The 24,882-nt window shown below is 46.8% G+C and overlaps 1 non-coding gene across 1 annotated transcript; it reads left to right on the forward strand.

Moving 5' to 3' along the window:
* Positions 1–13,723: 13,723 nt before the first annotated feature.
* LOC112439901 (U6 spliceosomal RNA) lies at positions 13,724–13,827 on the forward strand. The gene has a single exon (XR_003028131.1). It is a non-coding gene; the product is annotated as a U6 spliceosomal RNA (small nuclear RNA).
* Positions 13,828–24,882: the final 11,055 nt, after the last annotated feature.

A 24,882-nucleotide genomic window follows, 5' to 3' on the forward strand; every position in this document is an offset into this window, starting at 1 on the left:
ATTTTTGTACTTTTAGTAGAGATGGGGTTTCACCATGTTGGCCAGGCTGGTCTCAAACTCCTAACTTCAGGTGATCCATCCACCCCGGTCTCCCAAAGTGCTGGGATTACAGGTGTGAGCCACCTCGCCTGGTCAAGGGGCTGGATTTTCTACAAACGGATGGCATGAGAGAGTTTTGGGGGCGGGGGGTGGCTAAACTGTTTTGTATTTTTTTTTTTTTTTTGAGATAGATTCTCACTCTGTCACCAAGCTGGAGTGCAGTGGCGTAATCTCGGCTCACCGCAAGCTCCGCCTCCTGGGTTCCAGCAATTCTTCTGCCTCAGCCTCCTGAGTAGCTGGGACTACAGGCGCGTGTCACCACACCTGGCTACTTTTCGTATTTTCAGTAGAGACAGGGTTTCACTGTGCTGGTCAGGATGGTGATCCCCCCACCTTGGCCTCCCAAACTGCTGGGATTACAGGTTTGAGCCACCGTGCCCGGCCAATATTTTGTATTCTAATTGTGACTATGGCCAGCCTTCTCCAAGGCTAGATGCTGGACACTCTTCTCCAATTATATAGCCATTAAATAAGTCCTTATTTGGCTTCTATAACGTGCACAACACTGGGCAGGACAGCGTGGGGAATAAGACAAACCTGGACCTTGCCAACTGTGGAGCTCCAGATGTCAGCAAGTGGCAAGGCAGGGCACGAACCCCACAGTCCTCAAACCAGATGTGCAAAAGCCATGACTCCACTGTCTCTGGCCCAAGATGTGTGCTGCAGAATCCTTGTTGAGCCACTCTGGGTGAGTCCTGTCCAATTTTATTTCTTAACTATGTGGTGTTTAGGTATCAGTCCTGTCATGGTTCTTCTCCCTGTTCTTCTTCCAGCGTGGTGTCTGAGTTCTAGATTCTCAAGAGGTGACAGGGCCAGTGGGGAGGGGACCTAGATGGAAGGCACCTGCTGCAGCAGCACTGTAGATGGCTCTCCAGTCTCGGTGTCTCCTGAAGCTGCTGGTGAGAGGTGACAACGTGCTAGCAGCCCTCGCTCTCTCGGCGCCTCCTTGGCCTGGGCGTCCACTCAGGCCGCGCTTGAGGAGCCCTTCAGCCCGCCTCTGCACTGCAGGAGCCCCTCTCTGGGCTGGCGAGGCCGGAGCCGGCTCCCTCTGCTTGCGTGGAGGTGTAGAGGGAGAAGCGCGGGCGGGAGGCGCGAACAGGGGCTGTGCGCGCTCGCGGGACAGCGCAAGTTCTGGGTGGGCGTGGGCTCGGCGAGCCCTGCACTCGGAGCGGCCAGCCAGGGCCACCAGCCCCGGGTAGTGAGGGGCTTAGCACCCGGGCCAGCAGCTGTGGAGGGTGCATGGTCCCCCAACGCTGCTGGCCCGCCTGCACCACACTGGAATTCTTGCCGGGCCTCAGCAGCCTCCCCACGTGGCAGGGCTCGGCACCTGCAACCTGCCACCCCCGAGCCCCTACCCCTCCCGACATGGGCTCCCGCACAGTGAGCCTCTCCCCTACAGGTGCGCCCCCTGCTCCGCGACGCCTGGTCCCGTCAACCACCCAAGGACTGAGAAGTGTAGGTGTGCGCCCCGGGACTGGCTGCTAGCAGCCCTGGCACAGAATCCACTAGGTAAAACCAGCTGGACTTCTGAGTCGTGTTGGGCTGGGGGGCGGGTCTTGGAAAACTTTTATGTCTAGCTAGAGGATTGTAAATGCACCAATCAGCACTCTGTGTCTAGCTCAGGGATTGTAAACGCACCAATCAGCACCCTGTCAAAACGGACCAATCAGTTCTCTGTAAAACAGACCAATCAGCTCTCTGTAAAATGGACCAATCAGCTCTCTGTAAAATGGACCAATCAGCTCTCTGTAAAATGGGCCAATCAGCAGGATGTGGGTGGGGCCAGATAAGGGAATAAAAGCAGCAGGCTGCGTAAGCCAGCACTGGGGTCCTTTTCCACCTTGTGAAAAGTTTAGTTTGTTAGCTCTTTGCGATAAATGTTGTTTCTAACTTATTGGGTCCAAGTTGTCTTTATGAGGTGTGACACTAACTGTGAAGGTCTGCAGCTTCACTTCTGAAGTCAGTGAGACCACGAACCCACCAGAAGAAAGAAAATGTGGGCATATCTAAACATCTAAAGTAACAAACTCAGGACGCACTCTCTTTAAGAATTGTAACACTCACTGCGAAAGTTTGTGGCTTCATTCTTGAAGTCAGGGAGACCAAGAACCCACGAATCCGGGACACACAGAGATGCCCACACTCCTGCCACTTTCTGCCTCTGTGTCTTTGGGGTTCCTTCACCTAGCTTGCTGCTGCCTCCCTCATGGCACCCATGAGCTCTGGGTGGGAGCCCACATGTCTCTCTAGAGGCTGCACTTAGGTCCACCCTCCTTGCGTGGGCCCAGGGCTCTGCTGCCCTTTAGCCTCTGGTGCTAGACCTGGCGTTTTTAGTGGGGTCCTGGCTCCTGCGGCTCCCTGGGAAGATACCCTCTATTGTGGGTCCCTTGAGCCTTTCTGGATCATGGCCCTGCCTCACCCTTGGGAGGTGGGAGGAGTGAGTTGAAAGCAGGGTCCTTTTTCAGAGGCTCAGACACGCTTGTCTCTGCTTTACTTGCTCCAGCGCTGGGAGGCCCCACACCTGCCCAGGGAACTGGGCTGTCACAGCATTGTGCTAACCAAGAGCTCACGCTCTCCTTTGGAATTCAGTACACCCTGTCTCTGTACCTAAAAGCTTTTCCTGTAAGAGCGATGGATGGTCCAAGCCATGGATCTCTAAGGCCTCCCAGCAAATACCAGCTCTGGTCTGTGCCTTCCTCCAGGCGTTACTCCAGGAAGCATTTTACTCCAAGGGCCCTGAGGACAGAAAGCTTCCTGGACCAGGGGATAGGGAGCAGGACGTACAGAGAAGGAGATCCATTATTCTGTCAAAGTGGCTTTGGATGTGGGTTTGAATAACATCTTCCCTACTTCCTAGCTATGTGGTCCTGGCAGCTTTCTCCCTTCTTTCCTTTCCTCCCCACTTTCTCTTTTTTTTTTTTTTTTTTTTTTTTTTGAGACAGACTGACTCTCTGTTGCCCAGGCCGGAGTGCAGTCGCACAGTCTTGGCTCACTGCAACTTCCACCTCCCAGATTCAAGCAATGATTTTGCCTCAGCCTCCGGAGTAGCTGGGACTACAGGCGCCTGCCACCACGCCCAGTTAATTTTTTGTATTTTTAGTAGAGGTGGAGTTTGACTGTGTTAGCCAGGATGGTCTCGATCTCCTGAACTCATGATCTGCCCGCCTCGGCCTCCCAAAGTGCTGGGATTACAGGTGTGAGCCACCGCGCACGGTCAATTTTTTTTATTTTTAGTAGAGATGGAGTTTCACCGTGTTGGCCAGGCTGGTCTCAAACTCCTAATCTGGTGATCCACCCGCCTCGGCCTCCCAAAGTACTGGGATACAGGCGTGAGCCACCGTGCCCAGCCCTTCCAGGCATCTATTTCTAACCTCGTGGTGTATAACTTCCCTACCTTTCGCTCCGCATTCATGTAACCATTCACACACGCGTGCAGTTCTTGTTGGTTTTGTTTTGAGATACTATGTTTACTTCTCTGCATCCTGGTTGGAAGTTCACTGGAATTCCTCCAAGTGCGTTTGTTCGCATTTAATCCATTCCTCCAGGCTGCCTAGTCTTCCATGAAATAGCCGTCCCACAAATTACTTGGTTTATTCCTATTGAGGCAATCTCTTTTTTCCATGACTTTGCCACCTCTTGTGCTACATTAACTGATGGGTGGGGACCTGGGGGTACTGGAAGGTGCTGGTGGGAGCAGGTGGAGTCCTTGGAGATGTGGCTGTTGATGGCAGTCATGTGTCCAGCAACTTCCATGTGCCCCACTGTGTTGGTTCACTTGTGCACCTCGTTGGTCATGTAGGATGAGCCCAGACTAGGATACAGCCAAATCGCTGGGTCAGTAGCCCTGTGCACTGACCCTGTACACTCACTTGCGTGGGTTCCTGTCTTATTTGCTTTTTTTTTTTTTTTTTTTTGGAGGCGGAGTCTCGCTCTGTCGCCCAGGCTGGAGTGCAGTGGTGTGATCTTGGCTTGGCTCACTGCAACTTCCGCCTCCCGGGTTCAAGCAATTCTCCTGCCTCAGCCTCACGAGTAGCTGGGACTACAGGCTAATTTTTTTTTTTTTTTTTTAATTTTAGTAGAGACAGGGTTTCACCATGTTTCCCAGGCTGGTCTCAAACTCCTGAACTCAGGCAATCCATCCGCCTCGGACTCCCAGTGTGCTAGGATTACAGGTGTGAGCCACCGTGCCCAGCCCTTATTTGCTTTTTTTTTTTTCTTTTGTGGTTGATGTGAGGGTAGATGCTTGGAGTGGGAGGACAGAAACGAAGGGGGTGGAGGATGCAGGGGGTGCAGGGAACCCCACTTGGGGCTGGTTTCTGGGTCCCTGTGGGGAGAGGCAGAGGTCGAGTCCCTGTCTTCAAAACACATGTTCTGGGGTAAAGTGCGTGCTTCCCAGGTTTCAGGTGCCCAGTGAAGGCACTGGAAATGGAAACGGGGTTGCAACATGGCAATGCCCCCCACTGGCAGGAGACAAGGGTGCCACACACGTTATATCAAACACATGGAAGATGCTCCTGGAGACCCCTAGAAATGCAGAGAGCTGGGGAAAAAGGAAGTGGGGGCCAGGATTTGTTTCCATCCACAGGAGCCTGGCTTGCTTGCATGGACAGGGTGATGGAAAGCCAAGGGGCAGCCTATGGAATGGGCAGGAAGGCTTGAGACCAGGGCCGGCCCGAGCAGAAGCCAGACCCGCTGGAGTGGGGGCTGAGAGGTGAGTAGGGAAGCCCCATGGGCAGCCTCGCCAGGGCACTGAGCCGTCTGTCTGTCCTCACTGCACACCTTTCAGGGCTCACAGCCCAGGTGGGCTGCCCTAGTTGGCCTTGCCTGGGCCTTGCTCCTCTGGGCCTAGGGAGGCCTGGGCACCAGCATGGAAAGTGCCACTAAGACTGAGCATGGGGCATGGCGAGCCCCCAGATGAGTGGGGTGCCGTGACCTGAAGCAGAAGGCATTGGCACTTGGGCACCAGCCCTCACGATTATCCCCCCTTTACAGATGGGGAAACTGAGGCACGAATGGGGGTGCCACTTGAGGTTGCTGTCTCAGTTGGGATCCCCAGAAACAGACTCTGAAACGAGGACATATGTGCAGGTAGTTACCAGGGTGCTCAAAGTAGGTTATTTGGGTGCAGGTTCCCAGGAAACACTGTGGGGTGTGGGGAAGGGAGGCAGGGAAGGGAGGGGAGGCCATGAGACTGTGTCGAGGAGCAGTTACCCTTGAGCAACCGAGGCTCTGTCCCCTGGGATCTTCTAGAGAATTGGAGGCTCAAGCCTCAAGGGGTCCCTCTGAGTGGAAGAAGATGGGGTATTTCCTCACTCACTTCTACCCAGGGGAATCAATTCCCCCGCACCCCAGGCCCGGCCTGCCCTGACGAGAGAGACGGGGACAGTCGTGTGACCTTAGGGCAGGCCTCGGCTCTGGGCAGGGCATCCGCCACAGCGTCCACACAGCTTCACAGCTAGGGAGGCAGGCCAGGGGCTCGAGTGAGGGCATTTGGCCTTTTCCCAAGATCGCATCCTCCTCGCTCTCTCATCAAGGGTTTTGGACAGAGCCCTTCTCCAGGAAAGGCTGCAGGAGGCGGCTCGCTGGCGTGTTGCTGGCAGGGTTTCAGTTTGCACTGCTTCTCCGCAGGGCAGTTTGGCTGTGAGGAACAGAATGCCCACCCTACATGCCAAACAGCAGCAGTGAGCGGAACAGGATTTCAGTATCAGGGCTGCTTAGCTGCCCGGCGATGTGCTGAGGACCTGGGCTCTCTTTTCTCTTTTGCTTTTCAGCTTTATCTGGTTAGTTGGCCTTGCCCTGGCCTTCCAGAGCCCAGGGTCTAGAGCACAAGGCAGCAGGAAGGAGGCCTCTTGGGAGCTTCTCCATCTTTTGAGGGAAGAAAGTTTTCCCCAGGCTTTATCCCCAGCAAAGGCCCCTTGCATCCGCTTGGCCAGGTCTGAGTGTTCTGACCAACGTGATGGTGCTGGGTTAAGGACGGTAGCACCTCCTCTCCCTCCAGCTGCGACCTCGAGGGGCTTTGGAGCTGGGGGCGTGACCACAGACCAGGCCTGGATGAGCAAGACTGCTGGGTCAGCCAATGGTCCAGCAGCACCAGCCCAGGGCAGCCAATGGTCCAGCAGCACCAGCCCAGGGCAGCCAATGGTCCAGCAGCACCAGCCCAGGGCAGCCAATGGTCCAGCAGCACCAGCCCAGGGCAGCCAATGGTCCAGCAGCACCAGCCCAGGGCAGCCAATGGTCCAGCAGCACCAGCCCAGGGCAGCCAATGTTCCAGCAGCACCAGCCCAGGGCAGCCAATGGTCCAGCAGCACCAGCCCAGGGCAGCCAATGGTCCAGCAGCACCAGCCCAGGGCAGCCTCAGGCTCAGAACTTTACGGCTCCACACAGCAGGGTTGGATCCTCAGCACACAGCTAGCTGGAGTCTGACCCCCAAGGTCCCAGCTTGTCCCCACCCCCATCAGTCAAAGGAAAACCAGAGAGGCCGGGCCTGGCGGCTCACACCTATAATCCCAGCACTTTGGGAGACCAAGATGGGGAGATCACTTGAACCCAGGAGTTCGAGACCAGCCTGGGCAACATGGCAAGATCCCATTTCTAAACAACAAAAAATTAAAATAAAATAAACAAAGGCAGGCCAGGGAGAGACTGCCCAGGACGGTGGCCCCAGCTGCTGTGCATAAGGGCCCGCTGTGGGCCTGGCGTGGTGCTGGGAGCCATGCATGTGTCTCCTCCTGTATTCTTCAGTCCTTGACCTGGCTCCCAGGGGCCTGTCTGTGCTGCCTTCCTTCTGTGCCTGGAAGTGTCCCTGAGCCTTGGCAGCTTCCACGTAGCCTCAGAACCACTTTCCATTTGTATTGTTAGATTAGTTTTAAATATCCAAGTAATCCATGAATTCACTTTTCTTATATATATGGACAATTAACTGCCCCCATTCCCCGCCCAAATCCTAGGCCCCAGGTAACAGCGGTTTCAGCTTTTGCTCCTTCTCCTTGCAGGCCTTTCCTGTGTTTACACCCACCTGCAGCGTGGATAAAGAGTTTCTGGCCGGGTGCAGTGGCTCACGCCTGTAATCCCAGCACTTTGGGAGGCTGAGGCGGGCGGATCACGAGGTCAGGAGATTGAGACCATCCTGGTTAACACGGTGAAACCCCGTCTCTACTAAAAATACCAAAAATTAGCCGGGTGTGGTGGCGGGTGCCTGTAGTCCCTGTTACTCAGGAGGCTGAGGCAGGAGAATGGTGTGAACCTGGGAGGCAGAGCTTGCAGTGAGCCGAGATTGCGCCACTGCATTCCAGCCTGGGCGACAGAGCAAGACTCTGTCTCAAAAAAAGAAAAAAAGAAAAAGAAAAAGAAAAGAGTTTCTATTGGCTGGGCATGGTGGCTCATGCCTGTAATCCCAGCACTTTGGGAGGCCAAGGTGGGCAGTTCACCTGAGGTCAGGAGTTCCAGACCAGCCTGGCCAACCCTGTCTCTACTAAAAATACAAAAATTAGCTGGGCATGGTGGCACACACCTGTAATCCCAGCTACTCGGGAGGCTGAGGCAGGAGAATCACTTGAACCCAGGAGGCAGAGATTGCAGTGAGCCAGGATCACGCCACTGTACTCCAGCCTGGGTGACAAGAGTGAGACTCCAGCTTAAGAAAAAAAAAAAAGTTTCTATGAGTGTGTCACAAAGCGCACAACGTGTCCACATGGTTCTGCCCCTTTGACTTTTTCACTGTCCACCTGTCTTGCTGAATGAAACCTCCACCAGTGTGTGGCCCCTGTTGTTCTTTTGATGGCTGTGTGTTCCCCAGTGTGGAGACGGCTGGTGCTGTCTTTCTCCCGCTGATGATGTGGAGGTTCTGGGTAAGATTCTGCAGCTCCCTTCTGCTGTAGACTGAATGTTTGTCCCCAGCCCCGTCAATTCATATATTGAGGCATAAGCCCCAAAGTGATGGTATTAGGAGGGCCTTTGTGAGGTTATTAGGTCCCAGGATGAAGCCCTCATGAATGGAACTATTTCCCATATAAAAGGGGGCCCTTGCCCCTTCTGCCATGAGAAGACACAGCTAGAGAACCAGAAAGCAGGCCCTTGCCAGACACCAAAGCTGCTGGTGCCGTGACCTTGGACTTCCCAGCCTCCAGAACTCTGAGAAATCAATTTCTGTTGTTGTTAAGCTCTCCAATCTGTGACATTCTGCAGTAGAAGCCTGAATGGACTAAGACGCCTTCCTAGGAGTTAGATGATTCCTCTTCCATTATTCTGGGCTGTCTCGAAGCCCTACGGCTGCTCACCCTCTACACAGCCTGGTCATCTCCTGCACTGCCTGGCCCCAGCCCCATCTCCATGCCAGTGTTCCCCACAGCTCCATCTCCAGGTGAGCCTCCGCGGGCCTCCCCCGGCCACCTCTGCTGGACAGCCCACGGGCTCCCGGACTGCTTCGGTGTTGCATGGGGACTGTGAAGAGCTGGGACCGTGGCGAAGAAACACCTGCTGAGCCAAGGACACTGTTGGTCATGCTTGTGTCTTCATAGCAGAAAGTTCTAAAGGCAGTGTTAGGTGGGCCTGTGTACACACGGACCCCGTCTGGGTCGGCACTGCCTGAGGGCAGCCAGCACTGAGGCGGGCCGTGACTCCGTCGGTGCCTGTGCAGAAAGGAGGCTCGCTGCAGAAGGGAAGAAACCTGTGCTAACCCTGCCCCGCCTCCTGCTGGCTCTGCGCCCTGGGGCCTGTCAGTACCAGATCCCAGCCTTGCTTTCCTCACTGGTAAATTAGGGACCTAACGCACAGTCTGCCACGAGGATGGGATTGATGAGATGAGGCAGCCCGAGTTACTGGCTGTGATTTCTGTCGTGATCCTACCCATTTTCTTCTTCGCCCTGCTGTTCTGAAGATTAAATATAACAGTCAAGTGTGGTGGCTCATGCCTGTAATCTCAGCACTTTGGGAGGCTGAGGCGGGCAGATCACCTGAGGTCAGGAGTTCAAGACCAGCCTGGTCAACATGGTGAAACCCCGTCTCTATAAAAAAATACAAAACTTAGCTGGGTGCGGTGGCACATGCCTGTAATCCCAGCTACTCAGGAGACTGAGGCAGGAGAATCACTTGAACCCAGGAGGGGAAGTTTGCAGTGAGCTGAGATCATGCCATTGCACTCCAGCCTGGGCAACAGCAAGACTCTGTCTAAAATAAATAGATAAAATAAATAAATTAAATAGATCAATAAAACAGTACAACACAGCGTCAGGCACTGTGCCAGCACATTAGAAGGTGCTCCATGAACGCCAGCTTCCTTCCTCTTTCCAGATTTATTTTCAACTGGAAAGCGTCAATGAACGAGTGAATGAGGGAGTCACTGCTCCCCTCAGCACTGAGCTGAGGGGTAGATCCTTGCTGACCGCTGAGCCACAGGCACTGATCAACACCTAGAATGTCGATGGGGACAGTTACCTTGGAGGGGCTGTTGACTGTATCCCCAAGACAGGAGCAGCCAGATGCCCTGTGCCTCCAAAAGGAATGTGTGAGGACGCTCCCAGCCCCACCCCTGAGACTTCCTGCCAAAAAAGTTGAGCCTGAATCCTGCGCTTTACGACTGACTTCCAGTTTCAAGGAGGAAGGGGATGGAGGGTCGCATTAAACAACACCTCAAGGCAGCCCAGATCGGGAGGGAGGGTCCCTCTGCAGGACAGAAACCAGCTGGTGCCGCAAGCCAACCGCGAGAAGGGAAGAGGGGGAGCTCTAGGTTACAAGAGAATTAAGAAGCACAACACCCAGATACGTGTGGCCTGTGTTTGGATTCTGTTTGAACAAAAGACATGAAAAGAGACTTTATTTTTCAGGCAATGGGGAAGTGTGACTGTGGACAGGGCATTAGATGACATCAAAGACTTCCTGACCACTAAGTGTCATAATAGCATTACAATCATGCAGGAAAATATCCTATGAAGGACGTGGAGATAACATGGGATGTGTTTTTCAGGAAGAGCCATGACAGCAGACTAAAAATGTACGGTTATTTGGTGTAAGATATCTGTTTACCAGAGGCCTTCCTATTGGCCTATAGTGTAAGAATATTTTGACAAGCAGTTTTTATTTACAGAAACAAAAATAAAGGTCTTTGCAATCCCAAATACTCAGGAGGCTAAGGCAGGAGGTTTACCTGAGTCCGGGAGTTCAAGGCTGCAGTGAGTTATGATTGTGCCACTGCACTCCAGCCTGGGTGACAGAGTGAGACCCTGTCACACACATACAAAAAAAAGCTATTTGCAAAAATTTTGAAAAGTTAATGGTAATCAATGAGGCCAGGTGCAGTGGCTCATTCATGTCTGTAACCCCAGGACTTTGAAAAACTGAGGAGGGATGATCATTTGAGGTCAGGAGTTCGAGACCACCCTGTCAACATTGTGAAACCCCGTCTCTACTAAAAATATAAAAATTAGCCAGGCATGGTGGCCGCACACCTGTAATCCCAGCTACTCGGGAGGCTGAGGCAGGAGGATTGCTTGAACCCAGGAGGTGGAGGTTGCCGTGAGCTGAGATCACGTCACTGTACTCCAGCCTGGGTGATGGAGTGAGATTCTGTCTAAAAAAAAAAAAAAAAAAGATCAATGGCAGTAATGCTATAGTCAAATGAATCTATTCAATCTATTCATTTATTCATAGCAAAAGCACGCAAGCCTGTGGGAAAATAATTTGGCAATAAGCAGCGAGAACCATACAAATATCATGTTCTCTAGCTCAAGACTCTGATTGCTGGGAATTTACCCTGATGAAATAACCCGAAAGAAGGGGAAAACCACTCACGGCAAGGGTGTGGCTCTGGAGTTACGTGCTTTGGCTTGACGGCACTAGAAAGCAAAGTTCCGAGGACTGTGTTGCAACTTGGAAGCCGGCGCAAGCAGCTGGAAGGGGTGCTGTGATGACAGCCGCGTGAAGGCATGCGTGCTGGGGCCTGGCCAGCGGGGTGCCTGGAGAGGTGAGTGTGGTGGCTGGATCTGGGGGAGAGGCAGGTCCGCTAGGAAGCAGGGGGCAGGGGCAGGGTGTGTTTGCAAGCTGGTACCGTGCTGCCATGGCCACAGGTACAACTTCAGTGCAAATGGATTGTGAGCTGGAGTGACCCCTGAACACCTGGTGGAAACCAGCCGGGCTTACATTGGGCAAAGCTGGGTTGTCAGGGACCCTGGTGAGACCCTGTCTTCCCTCCATTCCTCTCTGCCAGTCTTGGGGCCCTGGGCTCCCACACAGACCGGCTTTCTGCATGGGATAGGATTATCAGACCCTTTCCTGAAATCGCGGGTGGGAAACAGGTGAGGTCATGAAGGCAGCCTGGGAGGGAGGAAGGGACGGGATGTGGAGGGGAGAGGGAACACAGCAAAGCAGGCTTACTGGTCCAGGTCCTCTGTGTACATCATCTCACTGCCTCCAAATGTTTGGGGAATGAGGCACGGTATAAACTTTCTTCACTTTTCCTTCACTACAGTCTTCTGCAGGTATTATTGTCCCCATTTTACAGACAACGAAGCTGAGGCTCCAAGGGATTGGTAACCTTACAAAGATTTACTAAGTTTTTAGGTGTAAAACTGAGATACTAACCCAGATCTGTGTCTCTGGGGCCAGGCTCTCTGGGGAAATCAGCCCAGGTCATCTCTCTCTCTCTCTCCAGTATCACCTGTGGCTTCTTAGATAGGAAACTGAGGCTGAACACTTACAGGCTTGCACAAGTAACTGCACTGCCAGCCTCCTCAATTATTGACCCAGGATCTGATGTCAAGCCCCACCCTCAGGGTGCTGGGCCTTCATGTCCCATTTAAGTGTGGCCCTAAAGGCTGACAGAGCTTTCCTTTCCCAACAGGTACCTGGTCCATCCCTCCAGGCCCCTTAGAGAGAGGACTCAGAGAAGAGACTGAGGGAGATGGGATGTGCCAGGGTTTCCTGCTAGGAGCCTCATCTTTCTACCCCTTCTCTGTTCCTGAGAACACAGTGGTCATCCCCTCTGGAAGATGAAGTAACAGGGCACCATCTTGGAAGCAAAGAGAGAAGCCCTCGCCAGACTCCAAGTCTGCTGGAGCCTTAATCTTGGACTTCCCAACCTCTAGAGTTGTGAGAAAATACATTTCTATTTATAATTTACCCAGTCCATGGAGTTGTGTTACAGCAGCACAAGTGGACTAAGACGCTGTCAACACTTGTTAATTTCTGCTGTTATGCCATCGTAGTGGTTGTAAACTGATATCACGTTGTGATGTTGATTTGCATTTCCCTGATGATTAGTGATGTTGAGCATCTATCTGTTCATGTGCTTGTTGGCCCTTTGTGTATCTTCTTTGAATAAATGTCTATTCAAGTTCTTTGTCCATTTTTAAGTTGGGTTGTATGTCTTTATTGTTGTTAGGTTGTAACAGTGCTTTATACGGCCAGGTGCGGTGGCTCACGCCTGTAATCCCAACACTTTGGGAGGCCCAGGCAGGCGGATCACCTGAGGTCAGGAGTTCGAGACCAGCCTGACCAACATGGAGAAACCCCATCTCTACTAAAAATACAAAAAAAATTGGCTGGATATGCTGGCACATGCCTGTAATCCCAGCTAGTCAGGAGGCTGAGGCAGGGGAAGTGCTTGAACCTGGGAGGTGGAGGTTGTGGTGAGCCAAGATCGCACCATTGCACTCCAGCCTGGGCAACAAGAGCGAAACTCCATTTCAATAATAATAATAATAATAATAATAATAATAATAATAATGCTTTATATATTCTGGATAGTAGATTTTTTATCAGATACATGATTTGCAATTTCCTTCTCCCATTCTGAGGGCTGTCTTTTCACACTTTCTCTCTCCTCTTTTTAAAAAACAGGGTCTTGTTCTGTCTTCCAGGCTAAAGTGCAATGACATAATCATAGCTCACTACAGCCTCAGACTCCTGGGCTCAAGTGATACTCCCACTTCAGCCTCCCAAGTAGCTGGGACTATAGGTGTGCACCACCACACCTGACTAATTTATTTATTTATTTTTTTTTTGAGAAGGAGTCTCACTCTGTCGCCCAGGCTGGAGTGCGGTGGCATGATCTCAGCTCACTGCAACCTCCGCCTCCTGGGTTCAAGCGATTCTCGTGCCTCGGCTTCCTGAGTAGCTGGGATTACAGGCATGCACCACCATGCCCGGCTAATTTTTCTATTTTTAGTAGAGATAGAGTTTCACCATGTTGGCCAGGCTGGTCTCAAGCTCCTGACCTCAAGTGATCCACCTGCCTCAGCCTCCCAAAAGTGCTGGGATTATAGGCGTGAGCCACCACACCTGGCCGACAGTGTTCTTTGATGCACAAAAGTTTTTAGTCTTGATAAAGTACAAATTTATCTATTGTTGTTGTTGCATGTGACTTTGGTGACATCTGAGCACCCATTGCCAAATCCAGGGCATTAGGATTTGCCCCAGTGTTTTCTCTAAGAGTTTTTTGTACCTTTAACTGTTATACTTAGGGTTTCAGTCCCTTTTGAGTTGACTTTTGTTTATAGTGTGAGGAAAGGCCTCAGCTTTATTTTTTTGCATTTGGATATCTGGTTGGCCCAGCATCATTTATTGACGAGATTGTTCTCCATGAAAGGGCTTTGAATGATTATTGGTTGAAGAATTGTTTTTCTGGGTTCCCTTGCTTCAGTAGCATATATACTAGAAACTGGAATGACACAGAGAAGATTAGGATGGCCCCTGGGCAAGGATGACGTGCAAATTTGTGAAGTGTTCATTTTATTAGAAATAAAAATTAAATTACAAATTTTCTAAGGAATTGTTTTTTGGATATAGAGTTCTTGGTTGACAGTTTTTTTTTTCTTTCATCATTTTAAATATGCCAGCTTTCTGGCCTCCATGGTTTCTGATGAGTAATCAGCTGTTAATCTTATTGAGGATCCCTTATATGAGACAAGTTTACTTCTCTTGTGATGCTTTCAAGATTCTCTCTTTTGCTGGATAGGAGTGAAGCAAGATGGCAAAATAGGACTTTACAGTGATTGTCCTGCCACAGAAACATCAATTTGAACAACTATTCATGCTTGAAAATATCTTCACACGAGCTAAGGAAACCAGGTGAGAGATAGCAGTACCTGGTTGTAGCATAATGAGAAAGTATATATTGGCGAGGGCAGGAGAGGCAGTTTTAAGTTACCCACATCATCCATCCCCAGCCCCAGGCAGCACTGAATTGAGAGATGCCATCCTCTGGGGAGGAAGAGAGGGAAGTAAGCATAGGACTTTTCCTTAGACCCCAGTACCAGGCCCAGCACCAGGCAAACCCCCACATCCCACATCCCATATTCCAGGCCAGTAATCATGGACTGAGCCTCTAAACCTGTCCTCAGATCACACCATATACAAAAATTAACTCAAAACGAATTGATGACTTAAATGTAAGAACCAAATTATGAAACTACTAAAAGAAAACATTTGGGAAAACTCCACGGCATTGGCCTGGGTAAGGACTTTTTGCATATAACCCCCAAAGCATAGGCAACGAAGCAAAAATAGATAAATGGGATTACATCAAGCTGTAAAGTTTCTTTTTTCTTTTTCATTTTTTTGAGACAGGGTCTCATTCTGTTGCCCAGGCTGGAGTGCAGTGGTGCGATCACAGCTCACTGCAGACTTGACCTCCAGCTTCAGGTGATTTTTTAAAATTTACTTTTATTTTTGTATGTATCTAAAATATTTCAAAAGCATATAAAATGTATATTCAGACATACTATTACATTTCTTCTTCCCTCAATCTTACTATGACCATACCATGTAGCTAACCATTTAGTATGTTAAATTCTATATTTTTTGTTCTTCTTGGGTGTCTTTTTTTATTATTATTATACTTAAGTTCTGGGATACATGTGCGTAACATGCAGGTTTGTTACATAGGTATACATGTGCCATGGTGGTTTGCTGCACCCATCAACCCGTCATCTACATTAGGTATTTCTCCTAATGTATCCCTTCCCTTGCCCCCACCCCCAACAGGCCCCAGTGTGTGATGTTCCCCTCCCTGTGTCCATATGTTCTCATTGTTCAAATCCCACTTATGAGTGAGAACATGCAGTGTTGGGTTTTCTGTGTTAGTTTGCTGAGAATGATGGTTTCCAGCTTCATCCATGTCCCTGCAAAGGACATTAACTCATTCTTTTTTTATGGCTGCATAGTATTCCACGGTGTATATGTGCCACATTTTCTTTATCCAGTCTATGATTGATGGGCATCTGGGTTGGTTCCAAGTCTTTGCTATTGTGAATAGTGCCACAATAAACATACGTGTGCATGTGTCTTTATAGCAGAATAATTTATAATCCTTTGGGTATATACCCAGTAATGGGATTGCTGGGTCAAATGGTATTTCTGGTTCTAGATTCTTGAGGAATCGCCACACTGTTTTCCACAGTGGTTGAACTAATTTACACTCCCGCCAACAGTGTAAAAGCATTCCTATTTCTCCACATCCTCTCCAGCATCTCTTGTTTCCTGACTTTTTAATGATAGCCATTCTAATTGGCATGAGATGGTATCTCATTATGGTTTTGATTTGCATTTCTCTAATGACCAGTGATGATGAGCTTCTTTTCATATGTTTGTTGGTCACATAAATGTCTTCTTTTGAGAAGTGTCTGTTCATATCCTTTGCCCACTTTTTGATGGGGTTCTTTGTTTTTTTTTCTTGTAAATATGTTTAAGTTCTTTGTAGATTCTGAATATTAGCTCTTTGTCAGATGGATATATTGCAAAAGTTTTCTCCCATTCTGTAGGTTGCCTCTTCACTCTGATGATAGTTTCTTTTGCTGTGCAGAAGCTCTTTAGTTTAATTAGATCCCATTTGTCAATTTTGGCTTTTGTTGCCATTGCTTTTGGTGTTTTAGACATGAAGTCTTTGCCCATGCCTATGTCCTGAATGGCATTGCCTAGGTTTTCTTCTAGGGTTTTTATGGTTTTAGTTCTTACATTTAGATCTTTAATCCATCTTGAGTTAATTTTTGTATAAGGTGTAAGGAAGGGGTCCAGTTTCAGTTTTCTGCATATGACTAGCCAGCTTTCCAAACACCATTTATTAAATAGGGAATCCTTTCCCCATTGCTTGTTTTTGTCAGGTTTGTCAAAGATCAGATGGTTGTAGATGTGTAGTGTTATTTGGGAGGCCTTTGTTCTGTTCCATTGGTCTATATCTCTGTTTTGGTACCAGAACTGAGCTGTTTTGGTTACTGCAGCCTTGTAGTATAGTTTAAAGTTAGATAGCGTGATGCCTCCAGCTTTGTTCTTTTTGCTTAGGATTGTCTTGGCTATACGGGCTCTTTTTTGGTTCCATATGAAATTTAAAGTAGTTTTTTTCTAATTCTGTGAAGAAAGTCAATGGTAGCTCAATGGGAATAGCATTCAATCTATAAATTACTTTGGGCAGTATGGCCATTTTCACGATATTGATTCTTCCTATCCATGAGCATGGAATGTTTTTCCATTTGTTTGTGTCCTCTTTTATTTCCTTGAGCAGTGGTTTGTGGTTCTCCTTGAAGAGGTCCTTCATATCCCTTGTAAGTTGTATTCCTAGATATTTTATTCTCTTCATAGCAATTGTGAATGGGCGTTCACTCATGATTTGGCTCTCTGTTTGTCTATTATTGGTGTTTAGGAATGCTTGTGATTTTTGGATATTGATTTTGTATCCTGAGACTTTGCTGAAGTTGCTTATCAGCTTAAGGAGTTTTTGGGCTGAGACGATAGAGTTTTCTGAATATACAATCATGTCATCTGCAAATAGAGATAATTTGGCTTCCTCTCTTCCTATTTGAATACCCTTTATTTCTTGCTCTTGCCTGATTGCCCTGGCCAGAACTTCCAACACTATGTTGAATAGGAGTGGTGAGAGAGGGCATCCTTGTCTTGTGCTGGTTTTCAAAGGGAATGCTTCCAGCTTTTGCCCATTCAGTATGATCTTGGCTGTGGGTTTGTCATAAATAGCTCTTATTATTTTGAGATATGTTCCATCAGTACCTAGTTTATTGAGTGTTTTTAGCATGAAGGGGTGTTGAATTTTATCGAAGGCCTTTTCTGCATCTATTAAGATAATCATGTGTTTTTTGTCATTGGTTCTGTTTATGTGATGGATTACATTTATTGATTTGCATATGTTGAACCAGCCATCCCAGGGAAGAAGCAGACTTGATCATGGTTTATAAGCTTTTTGATGTGCGCTGGATTCAGTCTGCCAGTATTTTATTGAGGATTTTCGCATCAGTTTTCATCAGGGATATTGGCCTGAAAATTTTGTTGTTGTTGTCTCTCTGCCAGGTTTTGGTAGCAGAATGATGCTGGCCTCATAAAAAGAGTTAGGGAGGAGTCCCTCTTTTTCTATTGCTTGGAATAATTTTAGAAGGAATGGTACCAGCTCCTCTTTGTACCTCTGGTAGAATTCAGCTGTGAATCCGTCTGGTCCTGGGATTTTTTTGGTTGGTAGGCTATTAATTACTGCCTCAATTTCAGAACTTGTTATTGGTCTATTCAGGAATTCGACTTTTTCCTGGTTTAGTCTTGGGGGGGTGTATGTGTCCAGGAATTTATCCATTTCTTCTAGATTTTCTAGTTTATTTGCATAGAGGTGTTTATAGTATTATCTGATGGTAGTTTATATTTCTGTGGGATCAGTGGTGGTATCCCCTTTTTCATTTTGATTGAGTCTATTTGATTCTTCTCTCTTTTCTTCTTAATTAGTCGGCTCAGATGATTTTTCCACCACAGCCCCCAAAGTAACTGGGAGGACAGGTGCATGCCAGCATGCCCAGCTGATTTTTGTTTTTTGGATTTCTTTTTGGTAAAGACAGAGTTTTGCCATGTTACCCAGGCTGGTCTTGAGCTCCTGGGCTCAAGCAAGCTGCTTACCTCAGCCTCCCAAAGTGCTGAGATTACAGGTGTGAGCCACCGCACCCAGCTCTAAAAAGTTTCTGCACAGCAAAGGAAAAAACAATCAACAGAATGAAGAGACAATCTACAGAATGAGAGAAAACACTGCAAATTACACATCTAATACAAAGTCAATATCTAAACATATGAGGAACTCAAACAACTCAATAGCAAGACAATAACCCAGTTTTTTAAATGGGCATAGGACCTGAATAGATATTTCCTAAAAGAAGTAATTTTTATATATTCTGGATAGTAGGTTTTTATGAGATATGTGATTTGCAATTTCTTTCTCCCATTTTTTGGGTTGTCTTTTCACTTTATCTGTCTTTTTTTTTTTTTTTTTTTGATGGAGTCTTGCTCTGTCGCCCAGGCTGGAGTGCAGTGGCACAATCTGGGCTCACTGCAACCTCTGCCTCCCAGGTTCAAATAATTCTCCTCCCTCAGCCTCCCGAGTAAGTGGGATTACAGGCGCGTGCCACCACACCCAGCTAATTTTTGTATTTTTGGCAGAGATGGGGTTTCACCATGTTGGCCAGGCTGGTCTCGAACTCCTAACCTCAGGTGATCCACCCGCCTCAGCCTCCCAAAGTGCTGGGATTACAGGCTTGAGCCACTGCGCCCGACCAGTATATTGTAATCTTAAAAATGCTAACATAATAGATGTATTCTCACCACAGAAAATAACTGTGAGATTATGCATATGTTAATTATCTAGGTTTAGTCACTCCACGGTGTATATATACTTTAGAACACAGCTGGTGGAATCTCCAAAAAAGCTACTGAAACTAATAAATGAATTCAGCAAGGTTGCAGGACACAAGATCAAGGTACTGGAGTCAATTTTATTCCTATGTATTAACAATGAATTGCAAATTAACATATTAATTATCCTCAAATTGATCTATAGATTTAATACAGTTCCAATTAAGATCCAGTAGGTTTTCTTAAATATAGAAATTGAAAAGCTGTTTCTAAAATTCACAACATGGCACATGTATACATATGTAACAAACCTGCACGTTGTGCACATGTACCCTAGAACTTAAAGTATAATAAAAATAAATAAATAAATAAAATAAAAAGAAAAGAAAATTAAAAGCAACTATGAGAGATTAGAGACTTCTCAGGAAAAAAGAAAGGAAAAAAATGAAAATTAAAAGCACCTAGACTAGCCAAAGTCATTTTGAAAAAGATGAACAAAGTTAGAAGGGTAACAGTACCTAAATTCAGTACTTATCATAAAGCAATATAATCAGACTTGCATGGGACTGGCGTAATAGACAAATTGATTAATGGAAAAGAGAGTGCAGAAATAGACCCACATATACTTGGAGAACTAATTTTTGACAAATATTTGAAGGCAACTCATTAAACAAAGGAAACTCTGGCATTGTTTCTCTTCATACTGAAAAATTATTTAATATTTCTTGTAATGTAGATCTTCTGTTAGTGAATTATTTCAGCTTTTGTTCATTTAAAATATCTTTATTTCACCTTCATTTCTGATGGTATTTTCAATAGATGTGTAATTCTGATTGACAGATTTTTTTTTTTCTTTCAGAACTTCATGTTTCATTTTCTACGAGTTCTGTTATTTCTGATGAGAATAACATGGTCATTCCTACTGTTGTTTTCCTATATATACTGCATCCTTTTCTTCTGACTTCTTTCAAGATATTCTATTTATTTTTTGTTTTCAGCAATTCCAGTTTAATGTGGCTAGGGGTGTATGTTCATACTGCTTGGAGTTTATTGAGCTTTTCGGATATATGGATTGTAATTTTCATCAAAATTAGAAAAAATTTGGCACCATTTTTTCAAATATTTTTCTGCCCCAATATAACATATCTCCTTCTAAGGATCTAATTACTTTTGCCTTAGAGTGCTTGATAGGTCCTGGCAGACCACCAAGGCTCTATTCTTTTTGTATTTCTCTGTGTGCTTTACATTGGATAGTTTTTATTGACCTGCCTTCAGATTTGCTAATCCTTTCTTTGCACTATTCATTTTCCTAAGTCCATCCTGTGAAGTTTTAATTTCCGATATTGTATCAGTTAGTTCTAGAATTTCTAATTTTTCTTTTTCACACTTTCATTTCTGTGCTGAGTCCCCATCTGTTTACTATTTCCATGCTTTTCTTTAAATCCTTGAATAATTTCTTGTGATAGCTGGTCAAAAAACCTTAGCTGCCAATTTTATAATCTTTGTCATCTTTGGATTTGTTTCTATTAACCCTTTCTTTCTCTCTCCCTTTTTTTTTTTTTTTTTTTCGAGACAGAGTCTCACTCTGTTGCCCAGGTTGGAGTGCAATGGTGCAATCTTGGCTCACTGCAACCTCTGTCTCCTGGGTTCAGGTGATTCTCCTGCCTCAGCCTCCTGAGTAGCTGGGATTACAGGTGCATGCTACCACGACTGGCTAATTTTTGCATTTTTAGTAGAGACCGGGTTTCACCATGTTGGTCCGGCTGGTCTCAAACTCCTGACCTTGTGATTCACCCACCTCGGCCTGCCAAAGTGCTGGGATTACAGGCGGGAGCCACCGTCCCCGGCCGCTTTTTCTCTTCATGGGCTTCTGCTACTTCCTCTATGTGTAGCAATTTTTTATGGTATGTTGGACGTTGTTATGCTACCTTATTATCAGTCTAGATTATGTTGTTTTCCTTTAAAGAGTGTTTTTGGTTTACCTTTATGGCATCTCATATGAATGCTTGTCATTCAGCAAATTCGTTCTATTTGAGTTGTTTGAAATACAATTTTTTTCCAATGTTATGTGACCTCTGAAATCAATTCAGTTCAGTTTCCCAGTAGTTTTTCTCTCATTGGCCTCACAGAATATTTTCCTGAGCATTCCAGCTTAGTATTTGGCCGGAGTCAACAGAAGCACTATGCATCTTGCTCAGTTTCTTCTTTGCACAAGTCCTTCCTCTCTCTTACTCTGCTCCATAAATTCCAGCCGCTGCAGCAGCTCTAAAGTCTAATCTCCATGTCCTTTACTCAATAAGGCCAATGCCTCCTGTCTCAGCCACAGTTTATTGTTTGGAAAGTTCTCCCAGGCAGAGAGCTGGGAGTAATATGGAGCTTATCACATGTGTTTCTCTTCTTTCAAAGTCACATTTCTGTAGTTTTACTCCATATATTTTCTACAGTATTACTGCTGCCTAAAACACAAAGCTGAATCCAACTCTTGTTTCTCTGTCATGGCCAGAACTGAAAATCCTCCATCCTATTTTTCCCCATTGCTGAATGTGAATGGATTGTTAAAGATTACCACACATTTGAGGAAAGCTTCTTATGTCAAGTCTAGAGACCAAAACTAACAGGCAAACAAACAAACAAGAGCTTGAATGAGGCAGAAACCACACATGGAAAGAAAGGCTTTAAAAATAAGCCTCTTATTAATATCCCCAGGGAGGTAGTGCATCCATGATTCAAGAACAGAATTTTATATTTTAATAAAAGAGTGAGACCAGGCGCGGTGACTCACACCTGTAATCCCAGCACTTTGGGAAGCCGATGCAGGCAGATCACGAGGTCAGAAGTTTGAGACTAGCCTGGCTAACACGGTGAAACCCCATCTCTACTAAAAATACAAAAATTAGCCGGGCGTGGTGGTGCACGCCTGTAATCCCAGCTACTCGGGAGACTGAGGCACAAGAATCACTTGAAGCTGAGGTGGAGGTTGCAATGAGCTGAGACTGCACCACTGTACTCCAGCCTGGGCGACAGAGGAAGACTCTGTCTCTAAATAAGTAAATAAATTTAAAAAAATAAAATAAAAGGGTGAGAAACGACAGAGAAAAAAACTGCTTTTAGAAAATAAAAACATGGGCCGGGTGCAGTGGCTTACGCCTGTAATCCCAGCACTTTGGGACGCCAAGTCGGGTGGATCACCTGAGGTCAGGAGTTCGAGACCAGCCTGGCCAACATGGTGAAACCCCCGTCTCTACTAAAAATACAAAAAATTAGCTGGGCGTGGTGGTGCACGCCTGTAATCCCAGCTGCTCAGGAGGCTGAGGCAAGAGAATCACTTGAACCTGGGAGGCAGGGTTGCAGTGAGCCGAGATCACACCACTGCACTCCAGCCTGGGCAACAAGAGCGAAACTCAGTCTCAAAAATAAATAAATAAATAAAATACAAAATTAGCTGGGTCTGGTGGCACACGCCTGTAGTCTCAGCTACTAGGGAGGCTGAGACAGGAGAACTGCTTGAACCCAGTGAGAGGTGAAGCCAGCTGGACTTCCTGGGTGGAGTGGGTACTTGGAGAACTTTTCTCTCTTACAAGAGTATTGTAAAATGCACCAATCAGCACTCTGTAGCTAGGATTGTAAAACGCACCAATCAGTGATCTGTAGCTAGCAAGAGGATTGTAAAATGCACCAATCAGTGCTCTGTAAAAACGCACCAATCAGCGCTCTGTAGCTAGCAAGAGGATTGTAAAATGCATCAATCAGTGCTCTGTAAAATGCACCAATCAGTGCTCTGTAAAATGCACCAATCAGCAGGATCCTAAAAGTAGTGAATTGCCCGGAGGATTGAAAAAAGGGCACTCTGATAGGACAAAAATGGAACACGGGCGGGGACAAATAAGGGAATAAAAGCTGGCCATCCCCCCAGCCAGGAGCAGCAACCCTTTGGGTCTCCTTCCAGTTATGGAAGCTTAGTTCTTTTACTCTTCACAATAAACCTTGCTACCACTCACTCTTTGGGTCATGGCATCTTTAAGAGCTGTAACACTCACCTTGAAGGTCCACGGCTTCGTTCTTGAAGTCAGCCACACCAGGAACCCACCGGAAGGAACCAACTCCAGACATACCGGGCGACAGAGGCTGCAATGAGCTGAGATCGCGCCACTGCACTCCAGCTTAGGTGAGACAGAGCGAGACTCCATCTCAAAAAAGAAAAGAAAAGAAAAACATCACAAAAATATAAAGGTCAACAGACAGATGGAAAATATGACGGGCAGAAAAGATTTTAAAATTCCTAATCCAGCGCAAGAAGTCTAATATCTGAATAACAGGAGTTTCAGAGAAAACAGGAGACAGAGATACCAAATAAATAGTCAAGAAGCTACCAGAAGCCTAAGCCTCGAGAATGGAAAAAAGCACCGCCCAGAACAAGTGCTCTGCACAACTGATGCAAATACACCGACACTAAAGCACGTCACTATGAAATGTTCGCTCATTGAATGAAAAGCACATATTTTATATGCTCCCAGATAGAAAGAAGAAAAAACAGCTTCCATGAAAGAAAGATCAATCAGAATGCTTCCGATGTCTTCACAACAGCTCTGGAAGGAAGCAAGCATCTTCAGAATTATAGGGAAAAATAACACTCCCAACTTAGATGTGTATATCCTAGAAAGCCACCAATCATGTATAAGGGTAGATTAAAGACATTTGCAGACATACAGGTTCTCAAAATAATTATCTCCCATGCTTCTGGTTTCTAGAAGCTACTATGGAATGTGTTAATAACACAGTTGGGGGAAAAAACAGAAAAGAGGAGTCAGAGAGTCCAAGAAAGAGAGGCTCTAGCTCAGGAGTGAGGCAAAGGAGAGGCCCTGGGGGATGGTGACAGGAGGCACCTGGGTGAAAGCTAGTACCGGGCATGAGGGCCACCCATCCAGACGAGCAGAGCAGGAGGCCTCAGAAGAGAGTTCCTCAATAAGTTAAATCTGCAAAGGCATCCAATGTGTTTTTATGCAATTGAAAGTAGATTTATCTCACCAGGGAAAAGTTTGGGGATAAAATTAGTGAAAAGTGGCCGGGTACAGTGGCTCACACCTGTAATCCCAGCACTTTGTGAGGCTGAGGCCGTTGGATCTCCTGAGGTCAGGAGTTTGAGACCATCCTGGCCAATGGGATGAAACCCCGTCTCTATTAAAAATACAAAAATTAGCCAGGCGTTGTGGCAAGTGCTGGTAATCCCAGCTACTCAGAAGGCTGAGGCAGGAGAATCACTTGAACCCAGGAGGTGGAGGCTGCAGTGAGCCAAGATGGCACCACCTGCACTCCAGCCTGGGCAACAGAGTGAGACTCCATCTCAAAAAAAAAAAAAAATAGTGATAAGTACATAGAGATATAGATGACAGTCACTGCCTCTAGTACAGACAAAAGCTGTTCTATGACATGGAAAGTAATTACAGTACCACATGGTTCAGCTGTGAATAGCATTTACATAGTCACAATGCCATTACTCTGGAATAGCAATCTAGCCAAAATGCCATTAAAACTGCATATACTTGGGAAGATGAGGGATTAAAAATGGGTGTTGGGGTTAGGGACACAGGGGGAAGGAAAGAGCCTAATTTTCATCTTGGATTGTGGAAACACAATAAATGCAGCTTAAAATGAAACAACCAAGAAGTAGAATAGAAGCTGCTATTTAGAGATATGGAAGTTAATGCCTAAATAATGAAATAGAACAACAGGAAATGAAGAGACTGCTGTTCTTGGTATAATTCTTCAACATTTTGTTTTAATTTTTAAGGATTACTTTCAAAGGGTAGGTTCTAAAAAGTGACAGTATTGGGCCAATGATGTACCCTTTTTATTTTGTTTGTTGTTGTTGTTATTGTTTTGAGATGGAGTCTCGCTCTGTCACCCAGGCTGGAGTGCAGTGGCGCGATCTCGGCTCACTGCAAGTTCCGCCTCCCGGGTTCACGCCATTCTCCTGCCTCAGCCTCTCCGAGTAGCTGGGACAACAGGCACCTGCCACCACACCCGGCTAATTTTTTGTATTTTTAGTAGAGATGGGGTTTCAACATGTTAGCCAGGATGGTCTTGATCTCCTGACCTCATGATCCGCCTGCCTCGGCCTCCCAAAGTGCTGGAATTACAGGTGTGAGCCACTGCTCCCGGCATTTTTGTTTGCTTTTAGAGACA

This window comes from Pan paniscus, chromosome 4 (assembly GCF_029289425.2).
Source record: "Pan paniscus chromosome 4, NHGRI_mPanPan1-v2.0_pri, whole genome shotgun sequence".
Classification (NCBI taxonomy): Eukaryota; Metazoa; Chordata; class Mammalia; order Primates; family Hominidae; genus Pan; species Pan paniscus.